This window comes from Suncus etruscus, chromosome 16 (genome assembly GCF_024139225.1).
Source record: "Suncus etruscus isolate mSunEtr1 chromosome 16, mSunEtr1.pri.cur, whole genome shotgun sequence".
NCBI classification, from domain to species: Eukaryota; Metazoa; Chordata; class Mammalia; order Eulipotyphla; family Soricidae; genus Suncus; species Suncus etruscus.
This window is the reverse complement of record NC_064863.1, coordinates 37,542,382-37,556,000: the sequence shown is the minus strand read 5'-3', so window position 1 is coordinate 37,556,000 and position 13,619 is coordinate 37,542,382. Positions and strand designations below refer to the sequence as shown.

Genomic DNA, 13,619 nt, shown 5'->3' with positions numbered 1-13,619 from the left:
ACTAATCTTAATTCTTTATACTTCACAAAACAAAACTTTTTGCCATCATAATCAGAGAGCAATTATGTCCAAGTCTATATCTGGAACATAGACTTTTTCCAAGGTAAGAATAATCTCTTCAAAAGTATCTTGAAGCATATGTAAACTGAGCTTTAAAAATATTATATTCAATTATTTTTTAACTGGAGTCTATGTTGGAATAAAGAAAACAATTTTCTATATAATATTCATTGTATTGTGCATGAAGTTTTTTGCTTCTGAAATGTTGGTTCTGAAATGATTGCTAAAATGAATATTTGAAACCTAGTTCCATTTAGAAAATTTTTGTAACATATAATCATTATTGAGTGTCTGTATTTTGTCAATTATAAAATATAGTAATGAGTGCTCGCTTCGGCAGCACATATACTAAAATTGGAACGATACAGAGAAGATTAGCATGGCCCCTGCGCAAGGATGACACGCAAATTCGTGAAGCGTTCCATATTTAAAAAAAAAATATATAGTAATGACTAAAAATACTCTCAAAGAGCTTACAATTTTTAAGTAAGTAATATGGAGCTTTATAAACAATCAAAACAAAACAAAACAAAACTTATGCGAAAATAGTTGAAAGTGTTTAGCTTTATCAGAAAAATATCAGAAAATGCTACCAGAAAAGAAATCTAAAGCTGTTATTTAAAAAAAAGAGGATTTAACTCAATTGACAGATTGGTTGTAAAAGAATATAGAATTGTTATCTATCTATAGCTTGAGTTTAAAATATTTAGTTATAAAATATGTCTTCATCTAAGAAATGACAAAGTTCAAGTACATACTGAAAGGGCAGGATAAAAAGAAAAGAAATTGGAGCTAGAGTTATAGTATAGCAGGAAGGACACAAGCCTTGCATGAGGCCGACTTGGGTTCCATCTCCAATATCCCATATGATCCCCTAGCTCACCAGCAGTATTCCTCTTCTCAGAGCCAGGAATAATTTTTGAGCACCATCGAGTGTGGCCCAAACACATACACACACACACACACACACACACACACACACACACACACACAGACAAGAAAAGAAATTATTTATATGCCATAATAAAGATTTTATACTTTGTAAAAAATGAAGTTCAAAATATTCTTATTCTTATTAATTATTCTTATTACTTTTAAAACTTTAGATAGAAGTTTTGTTTGAAAGACATATAATGAAAGGAAGAAGAGAGTATAACAGAGATAAAGTAGAACTAAAGTCCAGGTAAAAATGGTGAATGTATAATCTATTGCAGCAATTCTAATAAAACATATAAATAAGAAATTAGATATGAAAGTTGATGTATGAGGGAGTAGAATTGATAAGACTTGTTAGTTAAGTGTCTATTGGTTTAAGAAAGAAATATCAATATAACTTATTCCCCAAAATAGCATTTGGATGATTTTTGAATTATGATAAATGCTTGAGTAAGAAAATATGGCTGTTGAGGTCATATTGTGCCTGAGGTATTTTTAAGCTATGTATATACAGATATTATCAGATATCTGTACTTTTAGGTATAAAATATAAAAGATAAATTTGGTCAGTAAATGCAGATTAGAAATGATATTTATTGAGCACAATTATGTAGCATTATATTCAGAAATGCAGGATGATTGACATGCCCCTCAATGAGTAGTAATTACTTTAGTTACAGTAAACTAAATATGGTATTCAATAGTTTAAGTTGCTCTTATAAAAAATGATAAAAATTTATGTAAATCAGATAAAGGTAAAGCAGAGAAAAAGGATAAGAAATGTTATGATCACAAGAAAATACATAATGTAATCCTGCTCAGTTTCAATTTTTAAAGGCACCTTAACAAGCAAAGTTGAACATCTAATGATAATATATAGAAAATATAGAATTTTAAGCTAGATATTGTGAATTATAAATCTATGGAATGAGAATTTATAACAATAGTGACCAAAATTATCAAATATTAAATCAAGAACAAAAGAAAAATTAATCAATTTGGCCTGCAGCACATCTGCTGTTAAATCTTCAGAGAGAAATTCCTTAAAATAATAGAGTCAGAAGTGTGATTGCAGAGGACTCCTATTTTGAAATAAATACACATAATGTCTCTCTTTTTAACAAAGATATTTTAGTGGGAAATTAAAAATTTATTGAAGAAAGAAATGAAATAAAGAAAATTAGATATTTACCTTTTAAAATCAGCATATTATTGAATATATGAAATCAGTGAGGAGGGGCAGAGAGGAAAGCATTAGAAATAATAAAGGTATAGACTCAAATAGTTTTTTATTATAAATAAGTAATTAATATCAAAAATATTTTAAAGCATGAGTCAAATATCTAAATTTAAAATGAGAAATGACATCATTTTACTACCAGATAAATGAGATTAAAATAAATTAGAGATAATAGACCATATATATAACTGTGTATACATAATTGACAATGTATAGCTAGATACATAGATTGAGTGTAGATACAGCAATGTAGATAAAATAAATAAATGGAATAAAAGAAGTAAGGCAGGAGTGAGGGATCATATTTAATACCCTTTAAATTTCTACATATAAAATTATATATATTGGAAAAATATCCATCTTGTGCAAGGTTGAGAAAAAATTTCCATATTTGTTTTCAGTAGATATAATATTTTATTTATGTGCTTAGTTGTTATAGGGCTAAAAAATATCAGCAGTTAAACTCTTTAAAATTGAATGATCTAGCAAGCAGCACATTATAGTGGTCAATTGCACATGACTATAAGGGTGATCATATTTAATATACTAGCATAATTACAAATCTGCTCTTAATAAATCATTGCCAACATCTTTTTATTGAATTACTTTAAGGTTGTTTTAAAAATAGTCAAACAAGTTTTACCAGTACGACAAGTCTTCTGCTATATTTTACATATAATGTCCTTTTTATTTTTAAATGCAATTTATTTTTAGCAGGAGAGTGTGTATCTCTAAAACTTTACCAGATTACCTAAAGGATATCTTAACCATAAATAATTTAAACAAGGTTATTAATATTACTTCCATCTTCAATTTATCTCATAAAAAGTGCACTACCATTGACTTTTTCACTTAGGCCAAAATGTGAACCTTTCGATTCTACCATATTTTCATTAATCCATTAGCAAATTTGGAATCCAAGGACTTTTTAGCATCTTCAAGACTATGAGTAAAGTCCATGTCACCATTAATATCTATTATTATAACTCTTCCTAATATTTTATTCTAGTAAAATTAATATATTTCACATATTCAAATAGTTAAAATGACCTGAAATCACTTATCTCTAACAAAAAGAAATCAGGAACTGCCTCATAAACTCACAAACCCAATGAACAGTTTCCTTGCCTCCTCATCACATTTTCTGGTAAAGAAGTGCCTGTGCTTCAGCCAGAGGTTGATGTCATCCCTTGTACTCCAAGAGATGTCATCTTTTGCAAGACAGATTTCTTCTTTCTCTAGCACCATCAATTATCTTCTCCAGTTTAAATATCTCTTCTTCGTGCTTATTCTCTTTGGCATCCAAAGTATGTATGTATATATGTATGACTTAGTATGTCTGACTCAGATAGAAATCATAACAACAGGCCGGAGAGATAGCATGGAGGTAAGGTGATGCCTTGCATGCAGAAGGACTGTGGTTCGAATCCCTGCATCCCATATGGTCCCTGGAGCCTGCCAGGAGCTATTTTGAGCATAGAGCCATGAGAAACCATTGAACTCTGCTGTGTGTGATCCCCCCATAAAAAACAAAACAAAACAAAAATTGTAACAACAAAGTATGCTTCATTTATGGCCTTTACCAAAGTGTTTTTATATAAAATAAAAAAAATCAGTTGTATTTCATGACCACACACTGACATTGCATTGTATCTATACTTTCATAAGAAAGATGTTCCCTATTAGTACTTGATCAAATTACTTATTTTAAGCTTCCCAAAGAACTCCACATTTTCAGAATATTATTATGCCAGAATTATTTTTAAAGAATCATTTTTAATGTATTTCCCTTGAGGTGGTATTGTAAAATTTCACAATGTCTTTCTTTTTGAAAAAACAAAATGTCTGTTTCAGGTATACACTATTACTCTTTGTTTTATTTTTTATCATTTTTTATTGCTCTGTGTATCTAGAAGGCTCTTCTTTCCTTTCTTAAGCATTGCCAGTTTTTAGTAATGAATATTTTTTCACCTTCCTTTGAAGTTTATTTTTACTTATATATAATTTCTATATATATAAAAATGTTTATATATAAATATTTTATTAAAATAACAAACTATTCAAGGTGCATTAACTTAAATATTAAATTATTTGAAAAAGTCAGTAAGTTATGTTAAAACTGACATGATTTTGATCTTTTATTCATGGTTGCAAATTGGATTGTATGTATTGAAGCTTTCTATCATATAGTGTAACTAAAAATTTAGGAGAAAGACTGAAAAATAAGTTTTTCTTGATGTAGCTATGTAATAGAAAATATGAACTTGACATTCTCCAAAATTCATTGTTTTTTGGTTAGAAGTCAACATATGCTCATTCACAGATCAACTTTTGTCAGTGTGAAAAAATCTTGCTATAAGTTGTTAAAATGAAAAATAATTAAACCTCTGGATTTGAATAATATTCTACTAATTTTCTGAGTTTTCTTAGCAGACTTTTGATTTTTTTCAATACTTATAAATATTAACATTAATTTGTTTATAATTAATAAGGATCCCTAGATCTAAGGGAAATGGCCAGCCAGCCTAAGGTTTTTGGGTGAATTTACAATTGATTCCAATAAGAAAAATTTGAAAAGTAGGATGAAGAGAAAATACAATGTGAAGGATACTTGCTTTGCATAAATTCAATCCCTAAAAAAGCATAGGTCCTCTGAGATTCACTAGAACTGAGAAAAGAGGGAAAAGAGAAAACCTTGAGAAACTAACAAAGAGTAAGTATTGAGCAGGGAAAAATTTAATCCCCAAAATAATTTGACTAATAAATTATATTTTATATAAAAATATGTGTTGAGAAGGATTTTAAAACTAGTGTGTTTCTAGTTGAAATAAAAGTTGTCCTTTTCAGTCTGTTTAATAATAAATCTAATTATATGCCTCTATTAATGAAACAATAAATTTTAACTAGCTCTATATGCCTTAATTAGTCCATGTAATAGAAAAGCATTAGTGAAATTTTCTACATTTCAAATAGTGTGCTCAGTTGGGTTTTGTTGATTTCTCTGAGATTCTGGGATCTGGAAAAAGATGGTAACCCATTCATCTTAGCTTGGTCACCATTCACAAAAGCAAACAAATTCTTTCTCTTTTATTCAAGGCATGGGGCCATAGTGATAATACAGTGGTTAGAGAATTTGCCTTGCACATGGCCAGTTTGAATTTGATTCCCATCATTTATGGTCTTCTGAACCCTTCTAGGTGTAATTCCTGAGTGCAGATCTAGAAGTAACACCACAGCTGGTGTGACTCCGAAGTCCAAAAAATATAAAAAAAGAAATGAATAAGTAAAAGATGAATGCATAGCTGAGAGTCCAAATTCTCTAGAATATCTGAGAAATTAGTATCTTTCTCCCACTTAAAAGATCTCAAATGTTGTCATTTGGCTCAAGATTATATTTGGCTTCGTTAGCCTTCTTTTTCTTTCTTTCTTTTTTTTTTTTTTTTTTGGTTTTTGGGCCACACCCTGCGGTGCTCAGGGGTTACTCCTGGCTGTCTGCTCAGAAATAGCTCCTGGCAGGCACGGGGGACCATATGGGACACCGGGATTCGAACCAACCACCTTTGGTCCATGTTCTTACTGCTCGCGTATCTAGCTGATACACCATCTATGTTTTTGACATTCTTCTGATAGCTCTGTGATTTACTACATCTTTGTACAACATGATTATTGTGAAACAATTATTATTAGAAATTACTTCTTCAGTATCAACATTTTTGTTGTCAAAATTTCTCTTTGACATTTGTAATTGAATGTTTCAAACTAATGTGTGTGATTTAAGTTGGACTCTTAACTATTTTGATTGAGAATTTATTTTTCACTTTCATAATATTTATATAAATAGGATAACATTCACTGGATCATAACACATAATAATTTAGATAGAATTATTGTGGATCCTGAAATCTTAAGATTAGCATTTGTCAAACTATAAATTGAAGAGAGCTGAAGTAATTTTAGTCCAATTCCAAGTGTGAGGGTATGTAAAAAACAAAGTCCCAGCTCAAAGAAGAAGATAGAAAAGAAACACTAATATTCCTTCCTCATCTTTTTACAATTTTTTTTGAATAGTGTCCCATAACTTTATTTTTTTATCCTAATAATTATTGATTAGTTACTGATCTACTTTATAAAGTCCATTTCTTCTTCACAATACAGCTTTAATCAGAAATAAACTAATTTTATATAGTTTATTAATTATGCAAAATAAGTCAAGGAATATGTCAGAAAAATCTGTAGAAAGATAGTAGATATAGAGATATAGAGATAATCTAATACAGTGATGGCTGAAAGTCTCTCAATTAAATGGTAAAGTGACCTGGATACAAGTTATTTAAACTTTCTGACCCTTGGATTATTCAGCTATAAATTGTATATCTATAATATTTTAAGTGAATATTTGATAGTCACCATGTAAATATACATAAATAAATGCCAGATTCTTAAGAAGTGCTCCCTCATTGTTATATATGATTACTTCTTCATCCAGTAGTTTTGTATAATTTTCATCATGAGTTGTTTACAGACTGCCTTTTTCCTTTTTGTCTTTTCTTCCATGCTAACAGATCACTTACTTTTTGTCTGTTTAATGATTTCTCTGATTAAGTCAGACTCATTAGGATAATACTGTTATTGTTGAATTATTTATGAATAGATATTATGAATTGAGGATTATAAATTTGGCCAATTATTTAGCTAACAAAATATTGCTATTTTTAAGAGTTTGACTATTTTTTAAGTATTTAAAAGGTTATTTACCTGGTTCCAAGCAGATAGGACAACTCATTCTCTTGCAGGCAGCTGATCTAGGTTCAATCCTCAACATTCCATATGATCTCTTGAGCACTGTAAGGAATAATTCCTGAGTGCAGAGACAATAGTAACCACTGAGTATCTCTGGGTAAGACACAAACCCCAAAATCTTTAAATATTTACCTCTATTTTATGTTTTTCCTACTAAAAAGAGGTAGAGTAAATCTAATTTAATCTGTCCTCTAGTCATCACTGATTATTAGTAAAAACATATTATGTTATTTAAAATTAACTAATATTTATTTTATTCAAAAAGAGGAGACAGGGTATTATCTATGATCTCATAGTCAACTACTGACTAGTTTAGAAAATTTATGTTATTATAAATTATTAGTTTTAAATATCTTTGGTTTCAAACAAGTAGACAAATAATGATGATATAAATTAAAATATAGCCTATAGATTTACAGTTTAATCCAAAGAAAAATTTATGTGATAAAGTATGTATAGCAAATAATATGCTTAAATGTTATATACCTATTTTTAATCACATTGTTTTAAAATACTCTTAATGAATATAAAGTAAAATTAAATCATGTTCTAGTTACTTAAAATGAGTAAAACTATTTTGAGACTTACTGTTTTTAACATGATAAGTAATAAAATATTTAATTGCCATTAAAATAAATTAACATTAAATAATTTTAATCAACAATTTTTAATTGAATCAACATGAGATAGTTACAAAATTGTTCATGATTTGAATTTCAGTAATGAAAGTTTCCAAAACTCAGACCTTCACCAGTGTACTTTACATGCCACCAATGTCCTCTTGCTTTTCCATCCTACCCACCTGCCACTTACCTTTAAAGCAGATATTTTTCTTCTATCTGTTTGATTATATTTGTCAGTCTGTGTGTATGTTTGTGTGTGTATCTCTTTCTCTTCCCCCTTTAGGCTCTTTGTTAGCAAAGCATTTTTTTACTTTTATTGAAACCACATTGAGTTAAAAAGTCCTATATCATTTAATTTCAGGAATACAGTCACAATAAATTAGGGCCATTCCCATCACTGTATTTCACCTGCCTCCACCAAATTTCCCAGTATGCATCCTATACTTCCACCATTAAACCCTTGGCCTGCCAGAGTAATATGCCCATCAAGATTAGATTGTTATAGTTTGAGTCATTTGATTCCATTGTTGTTTACTTTGACTTAGTTATTTAGTCTGTATTGTTTTATCTCCACCAATGCATCTGAGACCACTTGGCCCCTGGCCTCTTTTTTATCTTTATAAATTTATAGAAAAATTCAAAAACATGAGGAAAAACAAAGTAATTCATGTCCCAAAGTTCTATGAAAAAGGTGAAAGCCCCTACCTAGAAGACAAAAAAAAATTTCATTTTAAAAAAGGTGGCAGATTTTGTTTTGTTTTGCTTTTGCATAGGCACAGAAAACATTGGGGGAAATTAGAAAAGAATAAACCTATGCCTAAGAAACAGTGTGTCATTACCCACGAAGCATTCTGTCATAAGATCAACTACAGGCTCCAGGCAAACTCATTTTCTAACTGCAAAATCTTTCTTATGGTTCCACGAAAAGTTTTCCTCAATTACTGTTATCTCAGCCAGTCTCTATAAATAGAGATCTTGGTTTTTGCAAAAGATCCTATGTCAAAGTCTGAGTCTCACAAATTGTCTTCTGATTTCATCTCACTATTAGGAGATGAGGCAGGAAAACCTGCCCTGAAAGCAAGTTGTTGCTGTTTTGTAGTCCTCAGGGTGTCATATGATCCACCCTGGAGAAAGTAGTACCAGGGTGGCTTCCACCCACTGAAAGTTTTATTCCTGATGCTGGTGCAGAAAATGGATTCCAACTATGGGATTCAAGATATAGGGTTTGGCAGTCAATGTCAAATCAACTGATCCCTAAATCAAATTACTATGATAAATGTTCAGGGTGAAAGGTGCCCCTGAAATAAAAGTGTATATAAGTTCTTATCTCTATTACATAAGAACTTCTTTCAAAAGGTAAGATTTCCCCCATTTTAATGTGCCTATGCAAAAAGGAACAATTCCACATGACACTACTGGTGCAAATGGGTGACAATAATAAGATAAACAATGTCTCTAATCTGGTGTAATCTTTTAATTCAGACCCAAGAGAAACTTACCTACAGATTTTCTATTAAGCAGGTTCAAAAAACGTATGGGGAAAGATAACTATACATAAGGAAATCTACACTAAGAATTAAAATCAGTAAGGAAATATATCTAAAAATATACAAATAAATATACATATTCCCCTTAAGTCTTTTGAATAGTCTGGGGGGTGGTGGTAAAATTTAGAGCAGTTTCATCATGTGATGTGGTCTTATGGCATCTGTAAAATGGTCCACTGAGTCAGAGATCAGGTAATGTCCTCGACCTGAGGGTCTCTCAAGAGACATATCCAGTAGTAAGCAACCATCCAGAGTTAAGGAAGGTAGGAGAAAGAGGGTCGCAGAGAGCAAATCAAGTAGCAGAGGTGGCAGCCGCTTCTTTCTGGGCCAAAGCAATGAGGGCTGGGAAACTATCTCTTTGCTTTGGGAGAAGGCTGGCAGCTGGTTGTGGTAAGGGAAATGTGTTTTTTAAGGAGCTAAGAACTGAGGGTAAAGAGGGTTAAATGTTACTATAGACCTCTATAAAGAGCACTTGATTGAACAACTGCTCATTCTAAACAGCTGTATCTGTTACTGCAAGTCTTTGTAGTATAAGAGAATATAGACTTTTGTGTTTCTCCTCTTCTACTCAGATTGTTTCCTCTCACTCGCTATATTCTGAAGCCGATGGTGCTCAAAACATTTAACATTTAAAGTATTGTGTTTCTTCATGCAGTTATTCTAAATACCACATATAAGTGATACCATTCTGTATTTATCCTTCTTTCTTTGGCTTACTTCATTTCACATAATATCTTTATAGTTTCATCTATGTAGCTGCAAATTGTATGAATATTTCATTCCTTACAGATATGTAGTATTCCATTGTACATATGTAGTACATTTTCTTAATACACTTGTCTGGATATTTGGTTGATTCTAAGTCTTAGCTATTGTACTGAGTGCTGCAATGGATAGTGGTGCCCATGTATTATTTTTGGATATATGTTTTTCTTTCCTGGTGATAGATACCCAAGAGAGTGATTGCTGGGTCATATGGCAGCTCTATTTTGAGTTTACTGAGACCCTCCATACTGTTATTTCACATGGGTTAAACCAGCAGCATTCCCACCAGCAGTGGATGAATTTTCCATTTTTCTTTCTTATCATATCCCCACCAAGAGAGATTGTTCCCAGTATTTTGATATGTGCCATCCTTACTGGTATAAGATGATTTCTCATTGTTGCCTTGATTTGGATTTCCCTAATGATAAATGATGATGAATATTTTTCATGTGTCATTTAACCATCTGTTGTTCTTTCTCAGTGAAGTGTCTGTTCATTTCCTCTCTCCATTGTTTATTTTATTTTTTTGAAGTTAACCTTTGTGAGTACTTTGTATATCCTAGATATCAAAACTCTATCTGATGTTTTGAGTGCAAAAATATTCTCCCAATAAGTTAGCTGTCTTCTAATTTTAACCCATGTATCTTTTCACATACAGACACTTTTTAGTTTGATGTAGTTCCATTTATTTAGGTCTAATATTATAGCTCTTGCAGTTGGCATTTTATCATCAAAGACTTTTTTGAGGTCTAAGTCTTGGAGTGTTCTGTTTTCCTCAATGATACAAAGCAAAATTTATCTTACAGTTCTTATATTAGAAATCTGGTAGAGATACAAAAAACATCTAAAAAATACAGGCATGTCAGGGATGCATTTTCTATTTGCAAAAATCTATTTACTTTTTTATGTTTCTTAGCTTGGGATCTCCTTTTCTATATTTTAAATTCAATTAAAGACAATTATTAATTGTCTTTAAGAACCTCTCAAATCTAATCTCTTTGACTCTTCTTTTTGACTTCTTTGTCTTCTTTTTCAAGAAAGATGCTTGTGATTATATTTGGCTAATCTACAACTCAGGATATTCTGTCTGCATCAAGGTTTTTTATATATTCAGTCCCAATATTTTTATGTAAACTAACTTCATGACATTTGTCATGTTGGTGTGTTATTGTTGTGTACTCATTATCAAGGAATATAATTTATCATAGTGTTTGATGATTAACATATGGAAAAGTGTTAGTGCATTCTTACATTTTTAAGTTCAAAACAAAATGCAAATTAAACCTCATCACTGGGTTTCAATGCATCAGAAGCTCAACTGTGACCTTAATTGAATCTCCATCACTATCTCCTGGTTTGTATAAATCAGATATCTAGGAAAGTTCCTGGACCATGGTTTACCAGGCTCCTGGTAAGAAATACAAGTCTTTTTTTATCTGAGTATTCTTTTCCAAATTCTTATTGTGTTGTTTCTGTTTCTAGGAATGAAGCTTCTCTTTTCTACTTGACTTGGCTAGAGATTATTTCAAGCTGCAATTAGGAAATTACTCTATAACTTTCCTTATTTGCTGTTAGTATTATTTTTAATTTTCATTGTATTAGCAATTAGCATTTGATATATTTTTTAAATTTTTGGGCCACACTTGTTGGTGTTCAAGTTACTCCTCGCTATTCATTCAGAAATCACTCCTGGTTAGGGAGACCATATAGGATACCAGAGAATCGAACGTGGTCGATCCTGGGTCAGCCATGTGCAAGACAAATATCCTACCACAGTGCCATTGCTCCAGCCCAGCATTTGATACCTTGTCTTTCTCTTTTAAGATATCTTTAATTAATTCATGGTCATTCATGATAATTTACCTTCCTTGTTACCTCAAATGTAATTAATCAGGAAGATTGATTACATATCAAAAATCAAAATTTTCATATTATAATATTTTCATGGAAGAAATATCCTGTCATATTTATAGATTCTAAGAATGGAGTATGAATTAAAAATAAGGCCATTGACAACATGTGGACTACCATATTAGACTCTACTTACTATAGTTTCCATGGAGAATAAAAAAGGAATAATGGATAACCAGAAAATTGTAGAATTAAATAGTAAATACCTTCAAAGTAAAATAAAATAATTATACTGGTAACATATAACATAATTTTTTATCATAGTAGGTATAACACAAAACTGAAATGAATTTAAATATATATAGACAACCTAAATCAAATTGATTAGAATTTGATATAATCAGTCATAGCATGAAATGCTTTTTAATCAGGTAATAGGTTCATTAAACATGGTTAATCACACACCACCTTGAACTCATTTTCTAAACATAGAATTAATTATTCAAATTATAGCAATTAAAGCACACCAGTCAAAGACTGGATTAATTTTTAAAACTACCTTGGCAAGCTTGCCAAAAATCTACTCATCATTTGCAGGAGTTGGATTGTGCATTGAATATGTAATTAAAGAATATAGGCCTTTTAATCAAAAGCACAGGATTAAATATAGATAACACTGAGTAGTTATTTTTCAGTCAAATCACATAACAAAGTTAAAGAAATATCACATTAATATATATATATATATATGTATAATTAATAATTTGCTTAGTGTATCTGTATATTTTCCATTTTTTTCAAGAATATTTGTTTAATCAAAGGACCATGCCCTATTCAAATAAGATAAAAAATTTTTTTTTGGTTCTTGGTTTTTGGGTCACACCCGGCAGCACTCAGGGGTTACTCCTGGCTCTATGCTCAGAATGGCTCCTGACAGGCTCGGGGGACTATATGGGATGCCTGGATTTGAATCACCATTCTTCTGCATGCAAGACAAACTTCTTACCTCCATACTACCTCTCTGGCCCCAATAAAAATTATTTTTTATTTTCATATAAAATCAAGAGATTCATGTACAACACCTTTTTACTGTTGCATATCACAGGCATCTGAGAGAGTAAAACTACAACCCTTGAGAGATTTTAAATCCAATCTGGATTGCTAAAATATAAAATGAAAAAAGTATTTAAAATTTAGATTATATATAATAATACTGGGTCTCAGTTTTGAGGCATATATTTGGAAAACATTGTTTTGTAGCTCAAGTGAAAACAAATTGAATAAGATTTTATTTCACTGACTCTTTGTGTTTGGGTTACTCTAGCCCTAGCTTACTTATTTTTGTACCTTTAAATGAGATTTTGCTGATTTGGAATCTAAGAGAGAGAATAGAGTATCTTTTTAAAAAAATGTATGTGCTGCAAGTTAAGAAGTATATTTTTGGCCAAATAGTAGCTTTTGCAAGTTTGATTCTACCATTCGCTTTATAATCAGTATTATAACTGCAGAGGAGCATTATAATAATTTAATACAAAAATTGTATTATAATTTTAACACATTAATTAAAAAGTTGACATAAGGGGGTGTAGCAAAGAATACCAATTACCATCAGTTGAAACCTACCACATAAACATATGTTCCATGACTCTAGCTATCAGGACCACCACTGCTTAAGCAGTCCAGAAGAAAAAGGGGAGAGAGAGAGAATCAGGGTTGTAACAACATTGTGGTTTATTTCTTTTTTTTTTTTTTGTAGGAGAAATATCTTGATATTTATTAATCCCTCTAAATAAAACA

At 30.8% G+C, this 13,619-nt stretch overlaps 1 non-coding gene across 1 annotated transcript; it reads left to right on the top strand.

Annotated features, from left to right (window-relative positions):
- Nucleotides 1–384: 384 nt before the first annotated feature.
- Nucleotides 385–491, top strand: LOC126032913 (U6 spliceosomal RNA). Its single transcript, XR_007504074.1, has one exon. It is a non-coding gene; the product is annotated as a U6 spliceosomal RNA (small nuclear RNA).
- The last annotated feature ends 13,128 nt before the right edge of the window (nucleotides 492–13,619 follow it).